Below are 16,004 nucleotides of genomic sequence, written 5' to 3'. Positions count from 1 at the left end.
TGGTGATGATCTGAACCATAGTCCCATCAGGTGACAGAAGATCTGATTCACTTCCCCCTCCATCCCCTTCACTTCAAACAGAGATGTTCCATCTTGAAAGCCCAAATCGGTATTCCCAGAGTGGTGAAGCTCATCTTCTGAACTCTTGGAGAGAGGTGTGTGGTTTTCTTTTTGTTGTTGTTTTTGTTTTGTTTTGTTTTTTGTTTGTTTTGGTTTTTTTTGGTTGGTTGGGTTTATTAGGCTGAAGTGTTAAGGAGAAATTTGGAAGCAAAGTGAGTTTCCCTGATAGGAAATGAACAGTGCTCTTGATGTTAACAAATCTACTGCATGGGGTGTGAAGCACGAATGTAGTAAACTGCATGTTCTGCAGCCCTGGCAGTGTTTGAACTGGCTGACATCTTCGCCTTGCAGTAGAGTTGGGCTGGTCTGTTTTTCCTTCGTACTCTGGCGAGCTTGGAGAAGACTCTGTTGTAATACAGTGAATAGATTGAAAAATAGTGAGCTAAAACATGGGAAGAGGAGTGATTTATCGTATTTCTTTACCATCCCTGAAGTAAAAATATTCAAGCAAGTAGGACCTGAAGTTGAGGAAGCTGACTGCAAGCTTGAACCAGCCAAAGATTAGGCCTTGAACGACTTTGTTTAATGTGCAGTGTTGATGAATACCTGCTCTAAAAGCAAACCTCAGCTTTTTGCAGGGGAGCAGTCCATGCAGAACTGCATCCCTCTGGCGGTGTCTTGATCTAAGTCTGCCCTAACCCAGATGCCATCCCGTCCTTGGTTGGAAATGCGTCTTTCCCAGGGGTGTCGGGGGCAGGTGCTGGGACGCAGCAGCCAGAGCCCCGGGTGCTACTCGAGGCGTGCCGTTGGCAGCGTGGCCCACAGCAGAGCTGGGCGAAGCGCCCTGGCAGTGCAGCCTGCTCTGAGGACCTTTAACTGTGTGCATTGCAAGCCCTGGGGTGAGACTGGAGAAAAATCTGCGGAGCTAGTGGGGTTTAAGCCATAGTGTTGCAGTCCTGGGAGAAAACTGGGATGGTTGCACTTCTGGGTGCTGCCTGAGCCTATTGGCATTGAGGTTTTGGCTTGACAGCTCCCCTGGCAACTAGAAAAGATAGAACAGGAGTTTTTTTGTTTTTTTTTTTTTTTTTTTTTTTAAAAAAAAAAAGCTGATGCCCTTCGGGGATGGGGAGAGAGGAGCCCTCTGAGGCTGGAGGTTGCTCTGGACAGCACAAGCTGTCTGGCTGCTCCCCACACTGCTATGTCTGGTCCCTGCAGGAAGTCTGAAGCATTCAGGGCTTATGCTTGCCTTCTCATCTGGCCTAATTCCTCACTTATGTCCTTAAACAAGATTTTTGCCTGTGAAACCAGGAAATCACCTTGTGGTGTTGAGTTGTGCAGAGCGATCCAATGTAAAGGGCCAACATCTCCTCATTTGCAGCGCGCAAATAAAACGCTTGTGTGCATCCTGCTCAAAGTTACGTATTTATTTACTTCCTCGGGCCCAAGCTTCCAAATCCACCTTGAGAGAGTTGACAGTCGCTGGGCACCGAGCTGCTGGTGCCGGTTCGGGAGGTGCCTTTGCTTCCCCGCTGTCCGGGAGCCGCTTGCGGCCGGCGCGGGCCCTTGCGCGGCTCGGTCCCGTCCGTGCCATTGTGCATTATGTGCGGCAGCTGCTTGGGCGGCTCCGCGGCAAACCGGGGCCAGAGCGCGACTGGGTGTTAAAGAAGCAGTGGCTCTGGGCCAAGGACCTGCCCTTTCGTACCCAAAGGGCGCCCTGTCTTGTGCGGCCCCGTGTTTAGCTGGCTGCCGGGAAGCTCTTCAGGACAGCAAGTAAGGAGCAGGGCTGTTCAGGATAAGGTATATTCCTCTTATCTGCTATGTTGCAATGTATCTTGCTCCAAGGCCCTGATGCGAACTGTGGCTATTCTTGAAAGGGCTGCACAGCAAATTTGGCTTTAATTGCAAACAACTTCTTTGGCCGATTCTTCAGAATAAGTAGCGGGAGCTGGCACGTGGGTCAGCTGGCCCACCCATCTCATCCTGCTCCGGAGCCCAGCGTGCTGCCGGGCATCTCTTTTGCAAACCCAAACTGAAGAAAGGCTTTCCAGTCTCTGCTCTGACCGCAGCTTTCATTTTCAGTGACCGCAGTATCGAGCGCATCTAGCTTCTCGGAAAGGTATGTGCACGGATAAACTCGCCTGAATAATTGTGCTGTCTGCAAACGCAGAGCGTGGGGCTGGAGCAAGGAGGATGCACGTGCAAATAAAAACTGACCCTGAAGCGCAGTGCTGAGTCACTGTTTCTGTTTAATCCTAATCCGTGATTTTTACGTTGTCACTGAGAGCCGCTGAGCTTTCACAGAGCTACGATAAGAACCCCTGGCTGCCCTGTGTTTCCCTGGTAGGGTGGTAAATACAGCTTTCCTAAAAATGTCCTTTTCTGCCAGTAATTGTGATATTTTAATGGCGACGAGGAAGGTGAGGAAATGCCACGAGCTCTCACCAGTCGCTCGCGCTGCGAGTCACTGTCTCGTCTCGGTAACTTTCACCCGGACAGCGGGAATTTCTCAAGCCTCGTCCTTGAGCCCCTCGGAGGGTTGTTGCTACGTAACCTGGCAGGATGAAGGTCAGAGGCCTGCCCTGGGGCTCGGGCAGTAGCTGTTCATTTTCCCCGAGGCCTCTCCAGATGGTGGCTCTTGCAAGAGCCTGGGTTGGTTGTTTTCTCTCAAACTTGGGCTTGTGCTGGAGTCTTGAGTTGCTTGAATGTGATATAGGAAAATAATGCAGAGAATTTAGGTTATTGCCTAAAAGATTGTTATTACCCTCTTTGAGAGAGCTGTAATTCTCTCTTGGTTTGGCTTCCTCAAAACTTAACATGAATTACTCCAGACATGCCAAAAAGGGCATGAGCTACCCCCCTTTCGGCCTGAATTAAAGTTATAACAAAAGAACTTGATTTGGACAGGTAAAATGCTTTGAAACACTATTCCTCTGATGCTGCATTTCAGTGGACAGCAATACAGCAATAAAATACTGTGGTGACTAGCAGCCACAGCTTGCTGCTTTCTTTCCCTCTTTTTTTATTTATTTATTTTTTATACATCTCATTTGACACTTTGATCCTTTTTAAGAATGTTATACTGCCCAATGTGGTTGATCCAGTTTGGTTATTTAATGTATCATCCTGGCAAATCTTTAATACAGAGTAGTTCCGGTTGTGAAAACAGTAAAATATTTATTCATTTCTTCCTGTTTCAGCCTGAGCTTTGGCTGCGGAGGTGGAGCGTGCTGCAGCAAGGGGTACCCAGCCCCAGGAGTCATGGCATGCAGAGTGCCCAGCTCCGTTCGCCAAGTGTGCCGATGTGCCCCATATGCTGTTGCTTCATGTGGATGAAATTGGGGGCAGCTGCTGGTTTTATGGCTCGTGCGATGACTTGCTGGGTTTTCTCTTTTCCTCTTGTGAGTGAGCACTGGTCCTGCAAGGACAGAAGTGATGGTGAGATGCAGCTCAGGAAAACGAAACTAGATTTGTGCTGTAGTAGTTTTGACTTTAATTCTTTAGATTGTCCCCTTACAATGTAAGGGAGTGTAGTATTTTGCTATGAAAACAGTGGCGATGCTGACCTCTTACCCTCTGCTCCCTTTCCCTAAAAGATTTATTACGCAGAATTTTGGAACCTAAATAAAGAACAACCCAGTTTCTCAATATATTCTACTAAGGGTTTGTGGTCATCAAATACTACTAGTGGCAGTAAGAGATGTCCCTAAATGCTTCTTAAAACTGGAACTGGAGTTCATGGCTCTCCTATGTTATATGTGGAAGGAAACCATCAGTAGCTAGCGTAGATAGTCCCTTCTTTTGCACTGACTAGTTCTAGGACTCAAAGTTTCTTAAAAAGCATGTGCAACTGGGACACTCTCTGCAGCCCTGTTTGCAGTTATTGCTGTGCTGATGTCCCCAGGACCCTGGCAGTGCAAGGCATCCCTTGGAGGCTTTCTTTTGGTCAAGGCTCAAATTGTAGGGTTCCTTTGAGGGGGAGAAAGCTAGTGAACTACTATGTTTTCCTTTGCCTGTTAAGTACCCTTGACAGTGGTCTGTGCTGTCTGTCAGGCGCTTCTGGTTTGGGTCATTCTGGTGGTCTGCTCGATGTTGCAACTGCAGGTGGTATGTGAGTGGTTCACTTGTCGGTGGACAGGCAGGACTTATGAAAGCTGGTGAATAATCTGCAAAAGCTTCCATGTAATGGTCCGTGCTCGCAAATTCAGTGTGTCAAAACTTTAACGATATGCAACAGACCAAAACTTATACAGCAAAAATGATAGTGCTGTGAGGCTAGATTTCCACAAAACCTGGTCTTCCTGTCTTTGGGAAAGCTAATTTAAATATCTGTTTAAGTTTTGTGGTTTCAGAATGGTTACTGGACCCTTTCAGTCCCCTCCAGGTGCCAAGCAGAAGTGCAGCTGAGGAGGTGGGCAGCTGGGGGGTGGGTGGGTGGAAAGGCCGTGGTGTCAGCAGACTCTCAGCTGCTTCTGGTGGCTCTGCTAGAGATAAAGGGACTGAGGCTGCTGCTTTGTTTCCTGAGCTGTGTCTGCCTCTTTTCCAGGTGGACTCGTTAATTGTATTAACTCAGACAGCATCTGCTCCACGAGGGTACCATGGATACCCTGGAGACAACGCTGCAAAGAACAGAGATGAGCAACGCAGGGAGCTGTGCGTGTTGCGCTTGTTCCTGTGTCCATGCTGTTAGCATTGGTGGCTTTTAACACCCGAGCATAGCACGGAGTCTTTAAACACTTGATTGCGTTGAAACTTTGGGGGTGCTGAATAATGTGCTTTGCTTCCCCTGGGGCAGCTGAAGTGGCTGCCTGGGGAAGCTCTGCAGAGCAGTGTTGGCACTTGTTTTGGCAGCAGCCCCAAGTGAGAGCTTCTGGAAGAGGAAACCAATATGTAGCTATGTAGAGAAGACTTTCCCACTCTAACGGCACTATTTTTAAAGCATTGTTGTGACTTACAGTAGAATATATATTCACTTTGACACAATCTTGCTGGGATAATTTGGTAGTTAGGATTATTTTCATACTAGTTTTTCCTTGTCTTGGTATTTGGACTGATTGCCTGACAGCATCTTTGGCTGCGTTTTGAACATCAGGGCATTAGTGTGGTAATGCATGTTTTAAGGTTCTCTGGCATGTGTTTTAAATACTGTTGATATTACAGTCTTGTTCTGAGAGCTGAGGTAGAAAGTTTTTTGTAATCTGTGCTGCTGAAGTGCAAAAGTGTTAAGTGACTTGATCCAGGAGAGGTGATGAAGTGAGGAAGAAAATCCAGGAGTCTTTGTGTTGGTTGGGATGTCCCCTCTGGGGGTTGGGGGGTGGCATTAAATTGCAATTGCTATATCCAATGCTTCTAACGATGCTAAGGCTCCTAGTGTTATTCTAGAACTACTATTTTGGTAGGAATGGTAGGCCAAAAAAATTGAGATGCGATGTAATTGCCTAGGAGGTGTACCCTAACCTGGAGTAATCCCAGGAGCAACGGAAGGGCAGCACGAGTAAGCGTCATCTCGGGAGCAGTGTCCCTGCGGACACGGAGAGCACCAGGGAGTGTACTCGTGTCCCACTGCCACTACAAGCAAACTTGGAGGCCTTCCTGGTTTTGTTTAAACCTGGTGACTGAACAAGCTGTTGTCCCTGAGTGGGAGACAGGTTGAAGGGTTTCATTCTGGTTTGTAGTAACTGTGGGCTGTTCATACGCAGTCAAAGTTTTAATGCACCTGATTTGGCACTGTGTTTTTTCCAAGGCACGTAAATATTACTGCTGTTGTGTAAGAATCTTGCTTTTAAGTCCTATGTCACACTGAGCTGATTCTGCTGTTGGTGAGACTTGTGCGGGCTGTGTGTTCCCCTGATGCTCAGAGGGGTTCAAACGCCGCGCTCTCCTTTTGCCTCTCTAATCTGAATGCACAAGATCATGAAAACTTGTGTGGAGAATGTCACTGCACACTTAAATGGGAGAAAACAAATGCACTCTGGAAAAAACGCTTTGCACAACCCCATGTCAGGCTCTTGTATATGCAGTATTCTTCAGCAGTGTTGTTTACATGTCTGCAGAGTTTTATGGCAAAATAATTGATCAATGTTGCGTGAATGCTATCACTTATCATACAAATGATTGAAATGACTCCTTGAATACCAGCATTGCCTTAGCTATCCTCTTTGCTTTAGAGAGGCTGGGGACCAAACTCCACCAAAACTTCAAATATGCTGGTAAGTTGCCAAAATTCTTCTGGTAAGGGATCAATAGTTTACTCTGCAAACAAGGCTGAGGAGCTTGCAGAGCACTCTGATGTGATGTCCGTGATAGGAGAGCACATAAACTTAATTTATAGTGTCTCCCTTCTGCAATACCTTTCACCAGCAGGTGCAGAGAAGCCCTGACTTAAACAAGAGTTTTGGATGAGAAGTGATGAGGACAGCTGATGTTTATAAGGTGCCTCTGGCCTCTTAAAAATCTGCCAAGCATATAGAATAAAATGGAAAAACAAATACTGCAGTGTGCTAAGGAGTCAAGTGCTGCCTGGCTTCCCCTGCGAGGTGGGCAAAGGCAAACAAGGGGAAATGCCTGTTCTGTGTTTCATGCCTGTTTCTTCACTGGAAGGTGTTGGCAGGATCCTACTGTGCTATGGCATGTGAATATTCAACAAATGCATTATGCAACTCATACGTTCAATAAAATACTATTTAGCGTGGGTGTATGGCTATTAATTCTTGTAAGCTAGAGAAAACAGGAAGCCAAGGTGAGGTTGATGGTTAAACAGAGCCACCAAACTGGCCGGCCTTCTCGGTCCTGGGCTGACTTGTTCCTTTGGTGGCGTGAAGCCGAGCGGTGCTCTGACATGGGTGGCTGCCCCATCCGCGTGGTAGCCCCTGGGCACCTGGCTGTTGCTGACCTGTCCTGTGCCGCTTTGTGACCTTAAAAGTGGGCGTGTGGGTCCTTCTGCAGGCTCTGCCCTTGTCACTGCGTTGGCTGCTGTGGGCACCAAACTCTTCTGCTGGTGCCAGGGATGGGAGCACAGGATGGCAACTAGTAGTTAGCAGATCAGAAAGCAAGTAAATTAGAAGAAGTGTCAGGAGTTAACAACAGATATAGAGGCTGCAGTTAAATAAACTGGTAAAATGGATGTATTCCAGAGCAGGAAAACCCCAAACTGAAGCATCACTGTTTTCAAAATACAGTATGGGCAGTGCCTGACACTTGCAGTGTTTTCTGTACTCCTTTTAGGACTGCAGCAAATTGCTTCAAGGCAGAAAATAGTTCCAGGTTAAGGTTCTCGCAGCAAACGTGCGGCTTGCCTTAGCCCCAGCGGCTGCAGCGGGGAAGCAAGGGCGCCCGGCCCGGCCCTCCCCTCCCTCCCTCCCTCCCTCCGCGGCTGGACGTGTCCCACTTCCCGGGGAGAAGCATGAAATGCTCAGACGCGCACAGCTCCGTCTCTTGGTCTGCAGTCATACTTTTTCCCCTCAGTGTTTTTCCAACTCATGTCTTGCTGCCAGAGTCCATATTAATAATGCATTACTTTTTTTCCTTTTTTTTCCCCCCTTTTAAATGGTGCTTGCTTCCCGGCGTCCCTTTCTGCTGCTGAGTCAGAGAAGATTGTTATAGCAGCAACCTCTGAAGCAGTGAAATGCCCCTGCAATGCTCAACTGCTGTCATTTATCAAGCACGCTTGCTCTGCAGGCAGCCCCTTCCCTTTCCTGACTCTGGTGGAGGATACAAATGCCAAAGGAATGATTTCTGTCGCACCAGCTGGTGCCTAGCAAGCCCGGCACGCTCAGCAGCACGTTTTCTCCGCTCAGCCTTCCTGTGTAGTACTTGATTAACGGAGGCTTCACTCCTATCTGCTGCTTTTTTTTGTTGTTGTTGTTTGTTTTATGAAGTCCTGTGAAGATTGATTTTTTTTTTTCCCTACCTGTCTGAGAATGTGCTTTGGGGTTGTGCCCAAGCGTGTGTGGCTTTTCATGTGTGTGTGCGTCCCCAGATTCTTAAACTGGTTTCTCCCTTCTCCATGCAATCCCTCCGAGATCTCTGCCTGGGCTTTTTGAGGTAACTGAGACTGCAGAATCCATGTAACGTGTTCACCCAGTTAAATTAACGTGCAGCCTTTCAGCGGCGGTTGCAAGGTGCCTGGCTGCTGCAGGGAGCCTCAGAGCCGCTAGCGCAGCTGGAGCGGGGTGCTCGGGGCTGCGCGTCGTGGCCGGCCGCTGGCGCGGCTGGAGGCAGCCTCTCCGTGGGGCTCACCCCGCCGGGGGCCCATCCACGTGCAAGGGATTCCCTGCCTCTGCCTGGGAGACCCACAGAGAAATAGGGAGGGATAACGCTGTTCGTGGCATTTGCTTTCTAATTAGTTGATTTAAAAAACACTGCAGTCTTGGGAGCAGATCTCTCTTATCCCCCATTCTAGCGTGATTTTTTTTTTCCCCCCGGAGCCGCTGTCGCTGCAGTGCTGTCGCGTACGTGGTGAGAGCTGGTTGCTGTGGCAATCGCTGAACCATGGAGTGCCACTCGCTCGCTGCAGAGCTGGCGACGGTAGTGCTTGGGAGGCACGCTAACAGAAACCTGCTAGGGGAAACAAAGTTTATGCTTCCTTCTGCTTTTGGGCTTAAAAATAGATTCTTATTTTCCCCTACTAGATATTCTCCTTCTGTACGGCCTGAAAGACTTGTTGGTAGACTCAAAAAAAAAACCATTCTTGAGCCAAACGGAGCAGCAGTGGGGCCAGTCTGGGCAAGGAGGGGTGCGACGAGCTGTTTGCAAGCCTGGCACCAGCATCGACCAGTGCTGCAGACCTCACCGAGCCCCTTCGGAGCACGGCTCTTGCTCCTCTGCGAGCTAAGAGGCATGCTCGTAGTGGTGCATGTCAAAGTTATAAGGCAGGTCTTTCTGCTAATGCTTTAAACGTGCTTGTGTTCGCCCCCCACCACCCCGTGCTACTGATTCATCCTTTCCAAGGTAGGAGAAGCGTGACTAAGAGAATGCAAAATTTCCCCAAAGCTACTGGGCGTCCTCCTTCCGCCCGTATGCCACCTCCCTTGGGGTCGGTGACTTGTCTTGCCACAGAGCCACTGGGGGGTTTTCGATGCTTTGCTGACTGCCAGGTACCTGCTAAGCCTTGCTGTGCAGTCAGTCCATGCCTGCTGGCAGGGCCCATGCAAATGCCTTCTCTTTTTGCTAGCGGCTGTTTCCTGTTGCAGAGGAAGCTATGCATGAATATCTGTGCCTGGGGTCAACAAAATCTTGCTGGAGCACTGCCTTTCTGCACAGGGCTACCAGCGCTTTTGGGCCTCCATGACACTGGGCCCCTCGAGGGGCACCTCTGCGCTGGAGACTGCCACGGTGCCTCTCCGGCGGGGAAGTATAATGCCACCTGCAAATAGCGAGACGGGTGACTTGCTTCTCAGCTAACAAGATTTAGGTGGATTATACTATGTATTTAATCAAGGACTAAGCTCATTGCCTTCTTTGAAATGGATCAAAGCCCTTGAAAATGCCAGCCTGGAGACTAGCTGTTGAGCAAGAATATTATTCAGTTGTTTCCTTGTGGCGGGCTGTAGTTCAGAGGCATGTTTTGGGCCGCAGTGTTAGGAGTGCAAAACCACGCAGGAAAAGGTGGAAGCAGCGAGGGGGCAGTGGGAGCTTGTAAATGATGTTAGTCAGTTGACATCCTGCTGAATTTCAGGAAAACATCTTCCTTTTCTTGCTTTCCTAAATGCAATCTGAAATGGTGTTTCCAGCATGTAAGACCCTGTGCTAGTAGGTAAGGGAGACTGGCTGCCTCTCGGCAGGCGTTTGCCTTCCTTAAAGGCAGCCCTTATCCACGTTTTCTGCGTCCCCAGCGGGTGAGGTGCTCCGCTCCACCCGGAGGAGGTCCTGCAGCAGCCACCCGCTGCGGCTGCCCGCGGCCCTCGCTGCCCTCGGGGGCTTTGGCACTCGCAGCAGGTCTGTGCTTATTGCTAGATTTTTCTCTCCGGGCCTTGGGGAAAGGCAAAAGCAGTGCTGGTAGCAGGAAGGATGTGAAAGGACACAGTTTTCCTTGCTGTTCTTCCTGCCTCAGAGCCTTTGCTAGGCATGTCCCTGTGTTGGAGCATGTTGCCGAGTGGGAGCCCTTTGGCAAGTTGTACATCTCGCAGAAAGAGCAGCTCTCCTCGTTTTCCAGGGTAACTGGTTTGCTAGCTGTGCTGCTAACCCGCTGTTGCCATGGGCAGTTGCAGCCTTGGCCTGGAACAGCTGCTGCTTTTTCGCCACCCGGGCAGCGAGGCCACTTGGTGGCATGGTGTTGGGTCGCGTTTCGAGCCGAGTGACGCACCTGGGTTGGTGCCAGGACCTCAAAATCTTGAGCTGTGATGTGGTTTTGTGGTGGTCCTGCCTTGCGGGTGTGATGTCAGGGTCGCGCTTTACCCCAGGAGGTGTGAAGCTAGAAGCAGCGCTAGTATCAAGCCTTTTGTGCCATGCTATTTCTGAGTATGCACCAAGGAGGAAGTATTGCCATGAGCAGATATTGAGGGATATTAAAAAAAAAAAAAAAAATCTTTCATTTCCTCTTGTGAACTATAGCTTGTTCCAGTATCAGTGTGAAGTAGCATGGAAAGAGGCATCCACGGTGTACGACGGGTTGCCTCCCAAGAGGAGCGCTAGCGTCCCTGGGGTGTCTCGAACCGTGCACGCGGCGAGCGTGCTCCGAGCACGCCCCACCTCGCGCCTTCACCTGCACAGGGAAAGCTGTCCCAGCTCGGTCATGCGAGCTAGTTAAAAACTGACTATTCCAGTCACCTCTCTTTCTTTTTAAAGAGAAAAAATTATTCTGGTTACCAACTTCATTCTCGTGGCTGTTCGACAGAAAGGGGGCAGCTGCAGGCTCGTGGTTCTCCAGCTCTGTGAACGTGACTGTCGGCACTGTCTACAAAATAGGAAATACTCAAAGTGTAGAATCATAGATAAGCAAATGGCTTGTCTAGAGGAGGCTGTGTTGTAAGACAGATACCAGTGGCTTCTGCTTTTGAGGTGAACCAACCTGCTTAATTCTTCCCCAGCAGGTGCGTGTACTCTCAGCTGCACCTGCTGTTCCTTCTTGCTTTCCTCTCCTTTCAGAGCGATGCTTGGGCTTTGTGCACTTCAGCCCTCTCCAGTTCTCAGACTTCCTCAGATTTTAGCTGTACCCTATGCTGCAGGGGAGGTGAGAGCAGGGTATATACAGGACATGGAGTAGTTGTGTTGATTGCAGTCGGCGCCCCCGAGTTTGACTGCTGCAGAGCTGGTCGCTGCCCTTGTGTCCCTGTCTGCTGTCCTGCAGGATGTGTGAGCCCTCGTGCAAGGCTGGCTGAGATGCTCGTGTGACCGGCTGGTGCAAAGTGTTCTCTGCTTTAATGTACTGATAATTAAAATTGCAAATGAGGCTCTACCTCAGTTTTTCTCCAGCCCAAGCCCATTGTGTGTCCTCCTGCCTTGATTTGCAACTGAAGTCAAGAATTGATTAAGCATCTTTTTGGGTTGGGTGGGCCTCGGTAGGCTTGTTAGCTCACAGATCCTTCCAGCAGTGCCTGCCTACTAGTTTTTTAGGTTGTATGAAATGGTCTCACAGGTTTAAATCTCCAGGAGTGGGATGGCTGCCTGTGTCTGTGGGTGAGCGGCTCCAGGAGCGTTTGAGCTGTGCATCAGGTTGGGAGCAGCTGTAGGGTAACAACAAATCAAGGCACCTCTGCCTGGGAGGGTGCCCTGTTGCAGGACTTTTTTTTTGCTTTTGCTTTGCTTTGGGGTGCTGTAGTTTAACATTGCTTTTACCTAGTTTAGAGGAGAGAAAGGGGTGTTGGGAGGGAAGCCAGTCAACACAGTAGTTGTCCTTTTTACTGCTATGCTATAGAAAGCTGAAAGCAAAGCACAGCTAAAAATGCTTAAAGCTGGCATGCTGACACTAAACCTTTTTTTATATTCTGCTTCTTTCCCCTCCCCCAGCTGTTATCTTGCCTTGCATTGGAAGCGCTGGCGATGATGGGCTCAGTATTTGTCACTGGGGCAGTGCCAAGGGCGCAGCAGGTTCTCAGTCCGTACTCGGGGCTCCTCGTGTTCGCTTGCATTCAATAAGCACCAAAATATGCCAGCAAGAGGAGCTGTCTGCCTCCTGGCTGGTGTGCATTCAGCAGCTGAGGCAATTTGTGTGCTGTCTGTAAGATAGCCTCTTCCTCCTCTGGTGCAGGTTGCTTGTATCTGTCAGCACATACTGCCATGTTGGTGGCGATTTTTTTTTCCCCGTGTTAAAGTAGCTGCAGTTCCTATCTGACACTTGTAATCTTCCACGCTGGTGAAGCAGCATGCTCCTAACTCAGGGCTAGGTGAGCTTCCCTGTTAACTTTGCTTATGAGAGAGTCTGGGCTACAAAATAGTTTAAAAAGTCATTTATGGATGAGGACTTTTCTCCAGTCCTCTGCAACACAACCACTGTTTGAGCCAGGGAGAGGCTGTACTCGCTGGGAGCGACCTTTGCTTACCCACCTTTGCGTACAGGGCAATGACTCCTTGCCTGGCTCTAGAGCGGGTCAAAGACAACAAATTGCAATATGATGATGAAGAAAAATGTGGCGTTGATAGAATTGTGTTTGCAGAGCCCAGACAAGGGTTTGTCTGCAGGAAAGAAGGAGGTAGAAGGAAGGTGGCTGTATTTAGCTGGAATACCTCAGAGAAGCAACAACAACCTGGATAAGTCGGATAACTTGAGTGGATAAATCAGTGTAATCTAAAATCTCATTATCCAGTGCAGAGGGAAGCACTTGTGCCTTATGCTGGCCCTGGCTAGAGGAGAGGGGAGCAGAGGAAGAGGAGGGCAGAGGGCTACGGTGGGACAGGGGAGCTCAGCAGTGGCCTCACGGCTCCCTGGATGGGGATACGTTCATCTAGGAAACAGGAGTGATGCACAGAGCCGTGAACCAGGGCTGCCCCATGCTGCCGTGCTCTCCGCGGAGCCACCCGCGCTCAGCTTCCTCCCTGCTCAACTGGAGCTCTGCCCTGCAGAGCTGCGGCCCCGCTGCCTGCCCGGCTCCCTCCTTCCACCCCATCGTGTTGCCTGGCCTGGGCCTGGCATCTTCTTAAGGTGTGAAGGAAACGGGTCCCATAAAGATGCTTGGTACTCTATGCGCACAGCTTCAGAGCTGCTGCCCCGTGTCACTCACCACTGGGGACAGCAGCCCTGGTGCCTGTTCACCTAAAGGCTCAGAGCATCTGTGGCCAGTTTTTGCTTTTAGCTGTCATATTTGCCCATTTGCATCACCCAAGCCTCTACCCAAGCCCCAAGACATGGTGGGCGACAGTGTCTTGTCCTGCTTGGCAGTGCTGGTGGCTGCTCTTGGGTGCTGTGCTTCACAGGAGGGTGCCAGCACGCTCCAGCCTTTCCAAACGGTGACCTCTGCTTTGCCTCTGCCTTGGTGGCAGAGCACTGCCTCTTCCTCCCCTGTTTTCCAGTGCTGTGAGCTGGGCTGGGTCCTGTCATGCTCTCGTCTTCCCAGACATGCAGACTGTCATTGCTTATTCAATCCATGGTGGCTTCTCAGGAGATGTAGAGCCGCTATGGCTTCTCCATAGCATGTTCAGCTGTTCCAAGGTGGCTTGAATGTCTAGCTCTGAACTTGTTTAGGAAGCTTGGCTTCTGGATCTGGAATAGATTTCCCCATCTTGTTTCTCATCTCAATGAATGAGAGTTTAGATCCCTTGGTAAACATACAAGTCTCTTAAGAGAAGCTTCAACTCACCAATTCTGCCATGACTGTATGTGAGGATCTTATGGTAATTTCATACAGGAAAGTTGAAGGGAGGGGATTTTGTGTTATTTTGTAAAGCACACCATACCATACAGATCTGGAGCTTGTATTTCTCCAGGATTGTGTGAAGAAGGATCGTATGGAAGAACTTTGGCTTAAAATCCACCAAGTAATTAAAGAGCCATAGCACAGCTGAGGGCTGGTGACCCTGGCCAGTCACCTTGGCAAGGGAGGTAGTATGTGGCACTGATGGTAGTACCAAATTGGCTTACCAGGATGCTATAAAACAACGTGAGACCCAAAATGACTTCTTCCCTGCCTGGAAGCCCAGCAGGATGTGCAAGGTACAACGTGCCTTTGGCGTACGCTCCTGGGGCGTTACAGGACAGCTGGATTAGGTGTCCTTGTGCTTGTTCCACAAAGCCTGCTCATGCTTGTAAATTGTACCATAGGTTGAAATGCCATGCTGCAAAACCTGTGCTGTGTTTTCTCCTGTTGGTATAAAAACAGCAAAATCTGAACTGCATAATGTAAACTTCCCAGCCAACACAGAGGAGGATTTTACAGGCAAGGGTGGTGTTTCCCTTGCCCTCTGAATGGATACTGAACACCAGGTAAGGTTTAGGGCTCCAGACACTCTAATCCCTTGCTAAGATTGCTCTCTCGATAGCCCTGTTAATCCTTATCTAAGATTAATATGTAACTTATGGTGCTTTAGACACAATTCTATAAGTGTGGTGCTTGTGGTAAAGGGCAGTATAAATTTGGTTTCTGGTGCCGGCAAGTTTTATTCCTGCCCTTAGTATGATAAGGTTTAGGGTTTTCTGAGGGCTATTTCTGGTGTGCCTGGGCAGTAGTGCTGTTGGTAAATGTTTGATGGCTCTGGCAGGGAAGGGCATATCAGTGGTGGAAAAGGGGTGACCCGGCAGGAAAAGCGCTGAGCCCTGCCCTGCCGCTCCCCAGCCCTGGCCCCCTCACCTGGGTGGTGGTCTTTATGCCAGAGCTTCAAAGGTGCATCCTCTTTCTGTTAGATTTTTTTTGTCCTAAGGAAATGTGGTGGCTCTACCCACTTTGTTAGTAGTGTGGTTCTTAATTATTGCAGATGAGAACAACTCTGAAATCACATTGCAAAGTCCAAGCTGCTGCATATCTTAATGGCACTGCATTTTGAAAAATAGTCATCTTGGCAAGGAACTCCAAACTGTTGTCTTTTTAAATCTCTGACAACAATGATCCCATGTAATTCTAGAAGCTCATTTTAGAGGGTTTTATAGGAGCTGAAAGGAGTGTCACTCCAGCAGACAAGTTAGACCAACCTCTAGCTTAGAGATCTGACTACATAAATTTTCCATCTCTATATGCAGGAATTACTATTTTCCCTGTACCTTGTAGCAATATGTGGAAACCATAATGGGTGGATAGTCTGTGGATACTGTATCTAATTTTGCATTAGATACAAGTGAAAAATCCTACCTATTGCAAACTAGCCTCTATGCTTTCAAAACTTGAAGTAGTTGTATGCTGCTGCTCTTTCACTAACAGGCACAGCCTGGAGTACTGCAGTTTGAGCTCCTCTCAGACTTGGGTGGCTTAGCTTGGAGCTGAAGCATCCCCAGTCAGTTAACCTCAGGGTTTTGTGATCACGGACATGGCCCTGCTGAACAGGAGCAGCCATTTCAGCGTGTGGGCAGGGTGCTTGGATATTAACAGGGTATCACCTCTGTACCAGCCTATACAGAGAAGCGAAGGCAGAGCAGGGGGGGCTGGGGCTGCCTTACGTGACCTGCCCTGTGCTTCCCGTGGAGCCGTCGGCGTGCGCTGAGCATCCCCGTGTGCGCAGGGTTGGCGCCTGCTGCCCTGCAAACTCTGGCCGCAGGCCGGTATGAAAAACCTCCCAGCACTCAGTTTTGCTGCTGTGATGGCAAGAAATGAGTTCTCTGGGACCTGCTGCATGCGCATCACGGGCAAACTAGCTAGGGAGCAAAGCTTCCCCCGCGCTAAGCTTTTTGGAGACAAAGAACATGTGAATAGGAATTGGACCGTGCTTTAGCCACAAGTGGCGTTGTAAGTTACCATGGGCCTTGCTGAGTGAGGAACAAGTACAGTCCTCGATGCTGGAACCGCGAATCCTGCGCTTGCAGTTAAGCATGACAACTGGGAGGGTGTTCTGTTTCATGCATGTTAACTCAAACAGTCAAGGCTGTT

The 16,004-nt window shown here is 49.4% G+C and overlaps 1 protein-coding gene across 1 annotated transcript in view; it reads left to right on the top strand.

Annotated features, from left to right (window-relative positions):
* Positions 1 to 100: 100 nt before the first annotated feature.
* Positions 101 to 16,004, top strand: part of B4GALT5 (beta-1,4-galactosyltransferase 5) — a 38,588-nt gene continuing 22,684 nt past the window's right edge. The window contains exon 1 of the mRNA XM_062589012.1: positions 101 to 155. The gene's annotated coding sequence lies outside the window, so the exon portion shown is untranslated. The remainder of the gene's footprint in view (positions 156 to 16,004) is intronic.

Source organism: Rhea pennata, chromosome 16, assembly GCF_028389875.1.
Source record: "Rhea pennata isolate bPtePen1 chromosome 16, bPtePen1.pri, whole genome shotgun sequence".
Classification (NCBI taxonomy): domain Eukaryota; kingdom Metazoa; phylum Chordata; class Aves; order Rheiformes; family Rheidae; genus Rhea; species Rhea pennata.
Note: the sequence above shows the minus strand (reverse complement) of the source record. Positions and strands in the feature narration are given on the sequence as shown.